Consider the following 10,719-nt stretch of genomic DNA (forward strand, 5'->3'; position numbering starts at 1 on the left):
ACTTTCATTACTCCACAAGAAAGGACCAAAAGCATACTAGCATTATATTACAAAACAAGTGTCAACAATTTGCAGAATGTTGTTTGAGTTTTAACTTGCACTTACAGACGTAGCAACCAACTGTAGTCACTGACAGTGGTTTTAGGAAGTGTTCTTTTCCTTTTTAGTCTGGAGGACACAACGTCCAAAACAATATAAATGTGGACTCGTCAGACCACAGAACACTTTTCCACTTTGCATCAGTCCGTCTTAGATGAGCTCGGGCCCAGCGAAGCCAGTGGCGTTCCTGGGTGTTGTTGATAAATGGATTTCGCTTTGCATAGCAGAGTTTTAACTTGCACTTACAGATGTAGCGACCAACTGTAGTTAACGACAGTGGTTTTCTGAAGTGTTCCTGGGCCCATGTGGTGATATCCTTTACACACTGATGTGGCTTTTGGATGCAGTACCAACGGAGGGATCGAAGGTCAGAGGCATTCAATGCTGGTTTTCGGCCTTGCCGCTTAAGTGCCGTGATTTCTCCAGATTCTCTGAACCTTTCGATGATATTACGGAGCGTAGATGTTGAAATCCCAAATTTTTTTGCAATAGCTGCTTGAAAAATGTTGTTCCTAAACAATTTGCTCAGGCGTTTGTTGACAAAGTGGTGACCCTCACCCCGTCCTTGTTTGTGAACAAGTGAACATTTCATGAAAGCTGCTTTTATAGCCAATCATGGCACCCACCTGTTCCCAATTAGCCTGTTCACCTGTCATCAGCTACAATCGGGCGGAAGGCAGGGTACACCCTGGACAAGTAAGGGAATAAGCGGTAGAAAATGGATGGATGGATGGACCTGTCATCATCATTATCATCATCATCTGTTGTCAGTCCACTGCTGGACGAAAGCCTCAGCATGTTTCTGCCATTTGGCGTACTTTTCATGCTGGTTATTAGCCTACACCTTCCACGCAGGCTTGGTGCGGGTTCCACGCGGGTTCCTTCTCCTAGACTAATTGCCTTACTGGGCTGTTGAACTTAGTCCGTCCTGTTTGTTGTCCGCGCCCCATTCACCTGTGGGATGTTTCAAGTAAGTCTTTTGATGAGCATTCCTCAACGTTGTCACTCTTCTTTGCCACTTGTGCCAGCTTTTTTGAAAAATGTCACAGGCATCAAATTCCAAATGAGCTAATATTTGCAAAAAATAACAAAGTTTCTCCAGCTTATTCCCTTTTGGCGCCTATCTCAGCTACAATCGGGAGGAAGGCAGGGTACACCCTGGACAAGTCGCCACCTTATCGCAGGGCCAAAACGTTTCTCGGTGTGAACATGAAATATCTTATCTTTGCAGTCTATTCAACTGAATATAAGTTGGAAAGGATTTGTTGTCTTCTCTTTTTATTTACCTTTTACACAAAGTGACGACTTCACTACTTTTGGGTTGTGTACATCACACACACACACACACACACACACACACACACACACACACACACACACACACACACACACACATCGGCCCCCCAAGTCCAGGTCACGGTTACATGGAAGTCACCCCAGCAGTTTTTTTTTTGCACGATGACAAGGTTTAAGAACCAAAAAAGTGAAGCGGTTTCATCATGCAGTTTGACAGGAAGTCACCTCTCCTCAGCGGCGAGTAACGAGACGGAACAGGAAGCTCATAAAGTCGGTGATCCCCGTCGTGGAATACGAGCAGCGTACCTTCGCTCACCTGGGTCATGAGCACGCTTTTACGGTCAACTTTATGTTTCTTCCTGCTGATGGTACTTTCTTATTTCCTTTGACTCCTTCGTGACACACCCCGGGGGTTGCATGGTGGTCGTTCACCACCTCGTACTTTGCTCGGTGTTCTTTTTTAAAGAAGAGGAAGCTGGCTCTTGTCCTGCTTTACCACCTGGAAGCTTCCCATATGACGTCCCATATTTTCTTAATGTTCAGTGTTTTATTGTTCATCGTTCCATCCGTCCATCCATCTTATTCTGCTTATCCGAGGTGGGGTCGCGGGTGCAGCAGCCTAAGCAGAAAAGCCCCAACTTCCCTCTCCCCAGCCGCTTCATCCAGCTCTTACCGAAGGATCCCGAGGTGTTCCCAGGCCAGCCGGGAGACATAGTCTTCCCAACGTGTGCTGGGTCTTACCCTCGGCCTTCTACCAGTCGGACATGACCTAAACACCTCCCTAGGGAGGCACCCCAACCACCTCATCTGGCTCCTCTTCATGTGGAGGAGCAGTGGCTTTACTTTGATCTCCCCCCGGATGGCAGAGCTTCTCACCCTATCTCTAAGGGAGAGACCCAAACTCATTTCGGCCGCTTGTACCCGTGATCTTATCCTTTCGGTCATGACCCAAAGCTCACGACCATAGGTGAGGATGGGAACGTAGATCGACCGGTAAATTGAGAGCTTTGCCTTCCGGCTCAGCTCCTTCTTCACCACAACGGATCGATACAGCGTCCGCATTACCGAAGACGCCGCACCGATCCGCCTGTCGATCTCACGATCCACTCTTCCCTCACTCGTGAACAAGACTCCGAGGTACTTGAACTCCTCCACTTGCGGCAAGATATCCCAACCCTTAGATGGCACGCCACCCTTTTTTGGGTGACAACTATGGACTCGAACTTGGAGGTGCTGATTCTCATCCCAGTCGCTTCACACTCGGCTGCGAACCGATCCAGTGAGAGCTGAAGATCCTGGCCAGATGAAGAAGCCATCAGGACCACATCATCTGCAAAAAGCAGAGACCTAATCCTGAAGATACTAAACCGGATCCCCTCAACGCCTTGACTGCGCCTAGAAATTCTGTCCATAAAATTTATGAACAGAATGGGTGACAAAGGGCAGCCTTGGCGGAGTCCAACCCTCACTGGAAACGTGTCTGACTTACTGCCGGCAATGCGGACCAAGCTCTGACACTGATCGTACAGGGAGTGGACTGCCACAATCAGACTCTCTGAGGACTTCCCGAGGGACACGGTCGAATGCCTTCTCAAAGTCCACAAAACACATGTAGACTGGTTGGGCAAACTCCCATGCACCCTCAAGAACCCTGCGGAGAGTATAGAGCTGGTCCACAGTTCCGTGACCAGGACAAAAACCACACTGTTCCTCCTGAATCTGAGGTTGGACTATCCGGCGTAGCCTCCTCTCCAGTACTCCTGAATAAACCTTACCAGGAAGGCTGAAGAGTGTGATCCCACCATAGTTGGAACCCTCACTCCGGTTCCCCTTCTTAAAGAAAGGAACCACCACCCTGGTCTGCCAATCCAGAGGTACCGCCCCCAATGTCCATGCAATGTTGTCAACCAAGACAGCCTCACAACATCCAGAGCCTTAAGGAACTCCGGGCGGATCGCATTCCCCCCCGGGGCTTTGCCACCAAGGAGCTTTTTAACTACCTCGGCAAACTCAGCCCCAGAAATAGGAGAGCCCACCACAGATTCCCCAAACACTGCTGGGGTTGAGGAGGTCTTCGAAGTATTCCTTCCACCGATCCACAACGCCCGCAGTCGAGGTCAGCAGAACACCATCCTCACCATACATGGTGTTGACAGTGCACTGCTTCCCCTTCCTGAGGCGGCGGATGGTGGTCCATAATCGCTTCGAAGCCGCCAGGAAGTCGTTTTCCAAGGCTTCCCCGAACTCCTCCCATGTCCGGGTTTCTGCGGAGGCGTAAGAATTGTGTAACTTATCACACAATTCTTATGCTTAAAGGCCGTTGCTATAGTTATTATCAATTGTGCTGAAGTTGTACTTTTCTATCTGTGCAAAGGCACAACTTGTAATCTTCCATTGCGAGTTGTCTCGTATCAGCAGTTTGTTTCCAAACCCTGCCTGCTGACAGCCGAGGACAGACATCGAGTACCTCTACGCAGATAAAGCAGAGACAGGGCGTAATCACGAGTGTCAGCACATTTCCATTCTAAGTAATCCAAATTGTGTCTACCAGGGCCGCTTGACTTACCCCTCCCTTCAGACGCAGCCTCAGTGATGTAACCAGGGACCACCCAAATAAATACAGGAGCATGTGAGACTGTATCTTGGAGCGTAGGTTGGATCTGTAACTGAGTGTGCAGCCCAATACGTCTCTCCTCATGAGCAAAATTGAACTCTGTTTCTGCATGATTCCTTGCTTCTTGTCTGTGTAATAGATAGTTTGCTGTTTGAACCTGACAAACATCAGCCATCAATATGATGTCCAGTGTGTTTTTCAAATGACTGAGTCCTGAACTGCAGAGCGTGTTCCAACTGTTGGAATCTGTACTTTTGAGTGATCTAGGTATTATTATGGTTATCTATGTCACGGCAGACGAGGCCAGAAGCAGACTGGGCGGGGTTTGGAGGACAGATGTCTTCAAAAAAAGTTATGTTCTGCAGAAAAGTAAATACTACATGGATTATTAATATATGGATCTGTGGGTGTTTTTTTCTACTTTGCGTCCACAGTTCACCAGGTTTGTTGCATTTTGCTTTATTGTAAAAGATGGATTTGGAGACAGTCGTCTGGGAAGAGGAGAGGAGAGGCGTCCATATGTTCTTAATATTCAGTGTTTTATTGTTCATAGTTAATTTTACCAAGCCCACATTATTTTCATGTGCATTCTTTTATTCAGCAAAAAGGCTGTAAAGGTGTGTGTGTGTGTGTGTGTGTGTGTGTGTGTGTGTGTGTGTGTGTGTGTGTGTGTGTGTGTGTGTGTGTGTGTGTGTGTGTGTGTGCGCGTGTGGTGTGTGCGAGTGTGTGTGTGTGTGTGTGTGTGTGTGTGTGTGTGCGTGCGTGTGTATGTGCGCGAGTGTGTGTATGTGTGTGGTGTGTGTGCGCTTATGTGCGCGAGTGTGTGTATGTGAGTGTGTGTGGTGTGTGTTTGCGCTTATGTGCGCGAGTGTGTGTATGTGATGTGTGCACGTGTGTGTACGCGGGTGTGTGTGTGCGCGTGTGTGGTGTGTGTGTGTGTGCGCGCGTGCGTGCGTGTGGTGTATGCGAGTGTGTGTCTGCACGCGTGCGTGTGTGTGTGCGTGTGGTGTGTGCGAGTGTGTGTGTGCGTGCGTGTGTATGTGCGCGAGTGTGTGTATGTGTGTGGTGTGTGTGCGCTTATGTGCGCGAGTGTGTGTATGTGAGTGTGTGTGGCGTGTATGTGCGCGAGTGTGTGTATGTGATGTGTGCACGTGTGTGTGGTGTGTGTGTGCGCGCGCGTGCGTGTGGTGTATGCGAGTGTACGTCTGCGCGCGTGCATGTGTGTGCGCGGGTGTGCGTGTGTGTGTGCGCTTATGTGCGTGTGTGTGGTGTGTGTGCGAGTGTGTGTGGTGTGTGCGAGTGTGTGTGTGTGCGCATGTGTGTGTGCGTGCGTGCGTGTGTGTGTGCGCTTATGTGCGCGAGTGTGTGTATGTGCGTGTGTGTGGTGTGTGCGTGTGTGTGATGTGTGTGCGAGTGCGTGTGGTGTGTGCGAGTGTGTGTGTGTGCGCATGTGTGTGTGTGTGTGCGTGCGTGTGTGTGCGCTTATGTGCGCGAGTATGTGTATGTGAGTGTGTGTGGTGTGTGTGTGCGCTTATGTGCGCGAGTGTGTGTATGTGAGTGTGTGTGGTGTGTGTGCGTGCGTGTGGTGTATGCGAGTGTGTGTCTGCGCGCGTGCGTGTGTGTGTGCGCGTGTGTCTGTGTGTGTGTGTACAAGAGTGACTGACGGATGCTGTCGTGTTTTTTCTCTTCTTTTGTTTGGGTTTTGTTGGCTGACTCTGAGCGCAAGTGACTGGTGAGATGGATTCTAAGGAGAACTGACGCCACTTCCAGCTTTGCACTCTCTCCTCCTTTTGATGTGCGCTCACAAAGATAACACACACACACACTTTCACACACACACTCACACATGTCGTCGTCGTCTTCATTTGGAGGAATTTGTGCTTGTCAACCTTTGACCCGTCGATGCACGGCACTTCAAGGCTTTGTCTGCACCAACACGATATTTTCACAAGACAGACTCTTTCTCAGTTGGCCCTCAAATCGGAACTTTAGTAGACTCCATCTAGGGCAGGGATCGGCTCCCCAAAATGTTGAAAGGGCCATAATGGTTAAATGTACCCTTGTCAGAACGTGGACTTTAGGGTTTGTTTTTCCGGAATGCAAAGGAAAGTTGGAGCGGGCAAGGCGTGAAGGTAATTGTGAACGACTTTTGCCGTCGTCGCTCGGGTTCCATGGACCACTCAGAAAGGACATTGCTTTAGCAGGTTTGACTTCTTTATTTTTTTAAATAAAGCTTTGTTTTCAGGTCGGATCGCTTTTCAGCCGCTCCTCTCCACTGCTCGCTCACCGTCCGCTTTTCAGCCATCGTCCTCGTCCCCGTCTGCTCTTTGTTTTGGCTCCTCATTCGCTGCTGCAGGCTCTCCTCCTCCTTTTGCCCCGATCTCTCCTCCTTCTCCCCTTTTATACATCGTGAGGAGATAAGTTGATGGTGTAATGGTGCGCGATCCACACATCTGCACATGACTGCGGCATCGCTCCCGGCACACCCCGCCTCTCCGCTCGGTCGCATTCTCTGCCTCCTTGCCGCCATCTTGGGCCGGGCTCCAGCGTGCCCTGTCCCGCTGCTCGTTCACTGGCTCCGCCTCTCCACAGTAATGACATCTTTTATTTTAACACTATAACTACAAAAAAAAAACAAGCAAACAAAAGGCGCGCACAATGGCGGAGAACAAACTTGACTAATGAAACAAAACTTGCACAAAGACAGAAACAAAAAACAAAAACTTACTTGGTAACTTTCGCTTTAAGTAATAGACATGATGAGTGACAGGTGTGCGGGTGCAAAACGTGAGACAGGTGCGTGACATGAGGACAAGTGAAAACTAATGGGTAGTCATGGAAACAAAACAAACAAGGGAGTGCAAAAACAGGAAACAACGGAGTCTTAAGCAAAACAGAACATAACTAAAAAAAACATGACAACTCTAAGATTTCTTTGTTCAAATAATGCCATTTGTTTGTGGTCCCCTTTATTTGGAAAAGTATCGAAATACAAATATTGGTATCGAGACAAGCCTACTCTGGGATAATAATTTGTTTTTATGGCAGCCAGGGCACCCAACCAGTCTACATGTGCTTTGTGGACTTGGAGAAGAGAGTATGGGGTACGGGATTGTCTTATTGTGGCGGTCCACTCCCTGTACGATCAGTGCCAGAGCTTGGACCGCAATGCCGGTGGTAAGTCGGACACATTTCCAGTGAGGGTTGGACTCCGCCAAGTCCGTCCTTTGTCACCGATTCTGTTCATAACTTTTATGGACAGAATTTCTAGGCACAGTCAAGGCGTTGAGGGGTTCTGGTTTGGTGGCCGCAGGATTAGGTCTCTGCTTTTTGCAGATGATGTGGTCCTGATGGCTTCATCTGGCCAGGATCTTCAGCTCTCACTGGATCGGTTCGCAGTGACCGGGATGAGAATCAGCACCTTCAAGTCCGAGTCCATGGTTCTCGCCCGGAAAATGGTGGAATGCCATCTCCGGGTTGGGGAGGAGACCCTGTCCCAAGTGGAGGAGTTCAAGTACCTAGAAGTCTTGTTCACGAGTGAGGGAAGAGTGGATGGTGAGATCGACAGGCGGATCGGTGCGGCGTCTTCAGTAATGCGGACGCTGTATCGATCCGTTGTGGTGAAGAAGGAGCTGAGCCAGAAGGCAAAGCTCTCAATTTACCGGTTGATCTACGTCCCCATCCTCACCTATGGTCATGGGCTTTGGGTTATGACCGAAAGGACAAGTTTACGGGTACAAGCGGCCCAAATTAGTTTCCTCCGCCGGGTGGCAGGTCTCTCCCTTAGAGATAGGGTGAGAAGCTCTGCCATCCAATCTCAAAGTAAAGTTGCTGCTCCTCCACATGGAGAGGACCCAGATGAGGTGGTTCTGGCACGTCCGACCGGTAGGAGGCCACTTGGAAGACCCAGGACACATTGGGAAGATTGTGTCCCCTGGCTGGTCTGGGAACGCCTCGGGATCCCCCAGGAGGAGCTAGACCAAATGGCTGGGGAGAGGGAAGTCTGGGCTTCTCTGCTTAGGCTGCTGCCCCCGCGAGCCGACCGCGGATAAGCGGAAGAAAATGGATGGATGGGAGTCAGTGGGAATAAACATGGGCATATAGTGGGGCAAAAAAGTATTTAGTCAGCCAGCGATTGTGCAAGTTCTCCCACTTAAAATGATGACAGAGGTCTGTAATTTTCATCATAGGTACACTTCAACTGTGAGAGACAGAATGTGAAAAAAAAATCCAGGAATTCACATTGTAGGAATTTTAAAGAATTTATTTGTACATTATGGTGAAAAATAAGTATTTGGTCAAGCATTCAAAGCTCTCACTGATGGAAGGAGGTTTTGGCTCAAAATCTCACGATACATGGCCCCATTCATTCTTTCCTTAACACGGATCAATCATCCTGTCCCCTTAGCAGAAAAACAGCCCCAGAGCATGATGTTTCCACCCCCATGCTTCACAGTAGGTGTGGTGCTCATGGGATGCAAACACAACGAGTTGAGTTTATACCAAAAAGTTCTATTTTGGTTTCATCTGACCACATGACATTCTCCCAATCCTCTGCTGTATCATCCATGTATCCATTTTGGTATAAACTCAACTTGTCGTGTTTGGAGGAAGAAGAATACTGAGTTGCATCCCAAGAACACCAGACCTACTGTGAAGCATGGGGGTGGAAACATCATGCTTTGGGGCTGTTTTTCTGCTGAGGGGACAGGACGATTGATCCGTGTTAAGGAAAGAATGAATGGGGCCATGTATCGTGAGATTTTGAGCCAAAACCTCCTTCCATCAGTGAGAGCTTTGAAGATGAAACGTGGCTGGGTCTTCCAGCATGACAATGATCCCAAACACACCGGCCGGGCAACGAAGAAGTGGCTCCGTAAGAAGCATTTGAGAGTCCTGGAGTGGCCTAGCCAGTCTCCATACCTCAACCCCATAGAAAATCTGTGGAGGGAGTTGAAAGTCTGTGTTGCTCAGCAACAGACCCAAAACATCACTGCTCTCAAGAAGATCTGCATGGAGGAATGGGCCAAAATACTGTGTGTGCAAACCTGGTAAAGACCTATAGTAATCCTTTGACCTCTGTTATTGCCAACAAAGGTTATTTTACAAAGTATTGAGTTGAAGTTTTGTTATTGGCCAAATACTTATTTTCCACCATCATTTACTAATAAATTCTTTAAAATTCCTACAATGTGAATTCCTGGATTTCTTTTCCACATTCTGTCTCTCACAGTTGAAGTCAATCAATCAATCAATGTTTATTTATATAGCCCCAAATCACAAATGTCTCAAAGGACTGCACAAATCATTACGACTACAACATCCTCGGAAGAACCCACAAAAGGGCAAGGAAAACTCACACCCAGGGGGCAGGGAGAATTCACATCCAGTGGGACGCCAGTGACAATGCTGACTATGAGAAACCTTGGAGAGGACCTCAGATGTGGGCAACCCCCCGCCTCTAGGGGACCGAAAGCAATGGATGTCGAGCGGGTCTAACATGATACTGTGAAAGTTCAATCCATAGTGGCTCCAACACAGCCGCAAGAGTTCAGTTCAAAGCGGATCCAAGACAGCAGCGAGAGTCCCGTCCACAGGAGACCATCTCAAGCGGAGGCGGATCAGCAGCGTAGAGATGTCCCCAACCGATACAGGCGAGCGGTCCATCCTGGGTCTCGACTCTGGACAGCCAGTACTTCATCCATGGTCATCGGACCGGACCCCCTCCACAAGGGAGGGGGGGACATAGGAGAAAGAAAAGAAGCGGCAGATCAACTGGTCTAAAAAGGAGGTCTATTTAAAGGCTAGAGTATAACTGTACCTATGATGAAAATTACAGACCTCTGTCATCATTTTAAGTGGGAGAACTTGCACAATCGCTGGCTGACTAAATACTTTTTGGCCCCACTGTATATGCAAATAAGATCTACACCTTGCAATATGTTTTTTTTTGCACAGATGCAATAACTTAGCATTCATGCTCGGGGCATCTTTAAAATCCAGTTTTTACACTTTAGGACCCAAAATGATGCTGCTCATACAAGATTCATTTCAATGGGTAAAACACAAAGTCTGCAGTATTTCTCCAAAAACACAGTCCACAAGACAATTGGTTGGATTTTTACACTGAAATTGTCCAAAAAAAAAAGTGCATTTTGAGATCCATGGGGTGTTGAGGGGTTCCGGTTTGGTGACCGCAGGATTAGGTCTCTGCTTTTTGTAGATGATGTGGTCCTGATGGCTTCATCTGACCGGGATCTTCAGCTCTCACTGGATCGGTTCGCAGCCGAGTGTGAAGCGACCGGAATGAGAATCAGCACCTCCAAGTCCGAGTCCATGGTTCTCGCCCGGAAAAGGGTGGAATGCCATCTCCGGGTTGGGGAGGAGACCCTGCCCCAAGTGGAGGAGTTCAAGTACCTAGGAGTCTTGTTCACGAGTGAGGGAAGAGTGGATGGTGAGATCGACAGGCGGATCGGTGCAGCGTCTTCAGTAATGCGGACGTTGTACCGATCCGTTGTGGAGCGAATTTTAGCGATATTACGGAGATGAAAGAAGGCCGTTTTAGTAACTCTTTTAATGTGTGACTCAAAGGAGAGAGTTGGGTCAAAGATAACACCCAGATTTTTTACCGAGTCACCTTGTTTTATTATCCATCCATCCATCCATTTTCTACCGCTTATTCCCTTTTGGGGTCGCGGGGGGCGCTGGCG

This window comes from Nerophis ophidion, linkage group LG10, assembly GCF_033978795.1.
Source record: "Nerophis ophidion isolate RoL-2023_Sa linkage group LG10, RoL_Noph_v1.0, whole genome shotgun sequence".
NCBI classification, from domain to species: domain Eukaryota; kingdom Metazoa; phylum Chordata; class Actinopteri; order Syngnathiformes; family Syngnathidae; genus Nerophis; species Nerophis ophidion.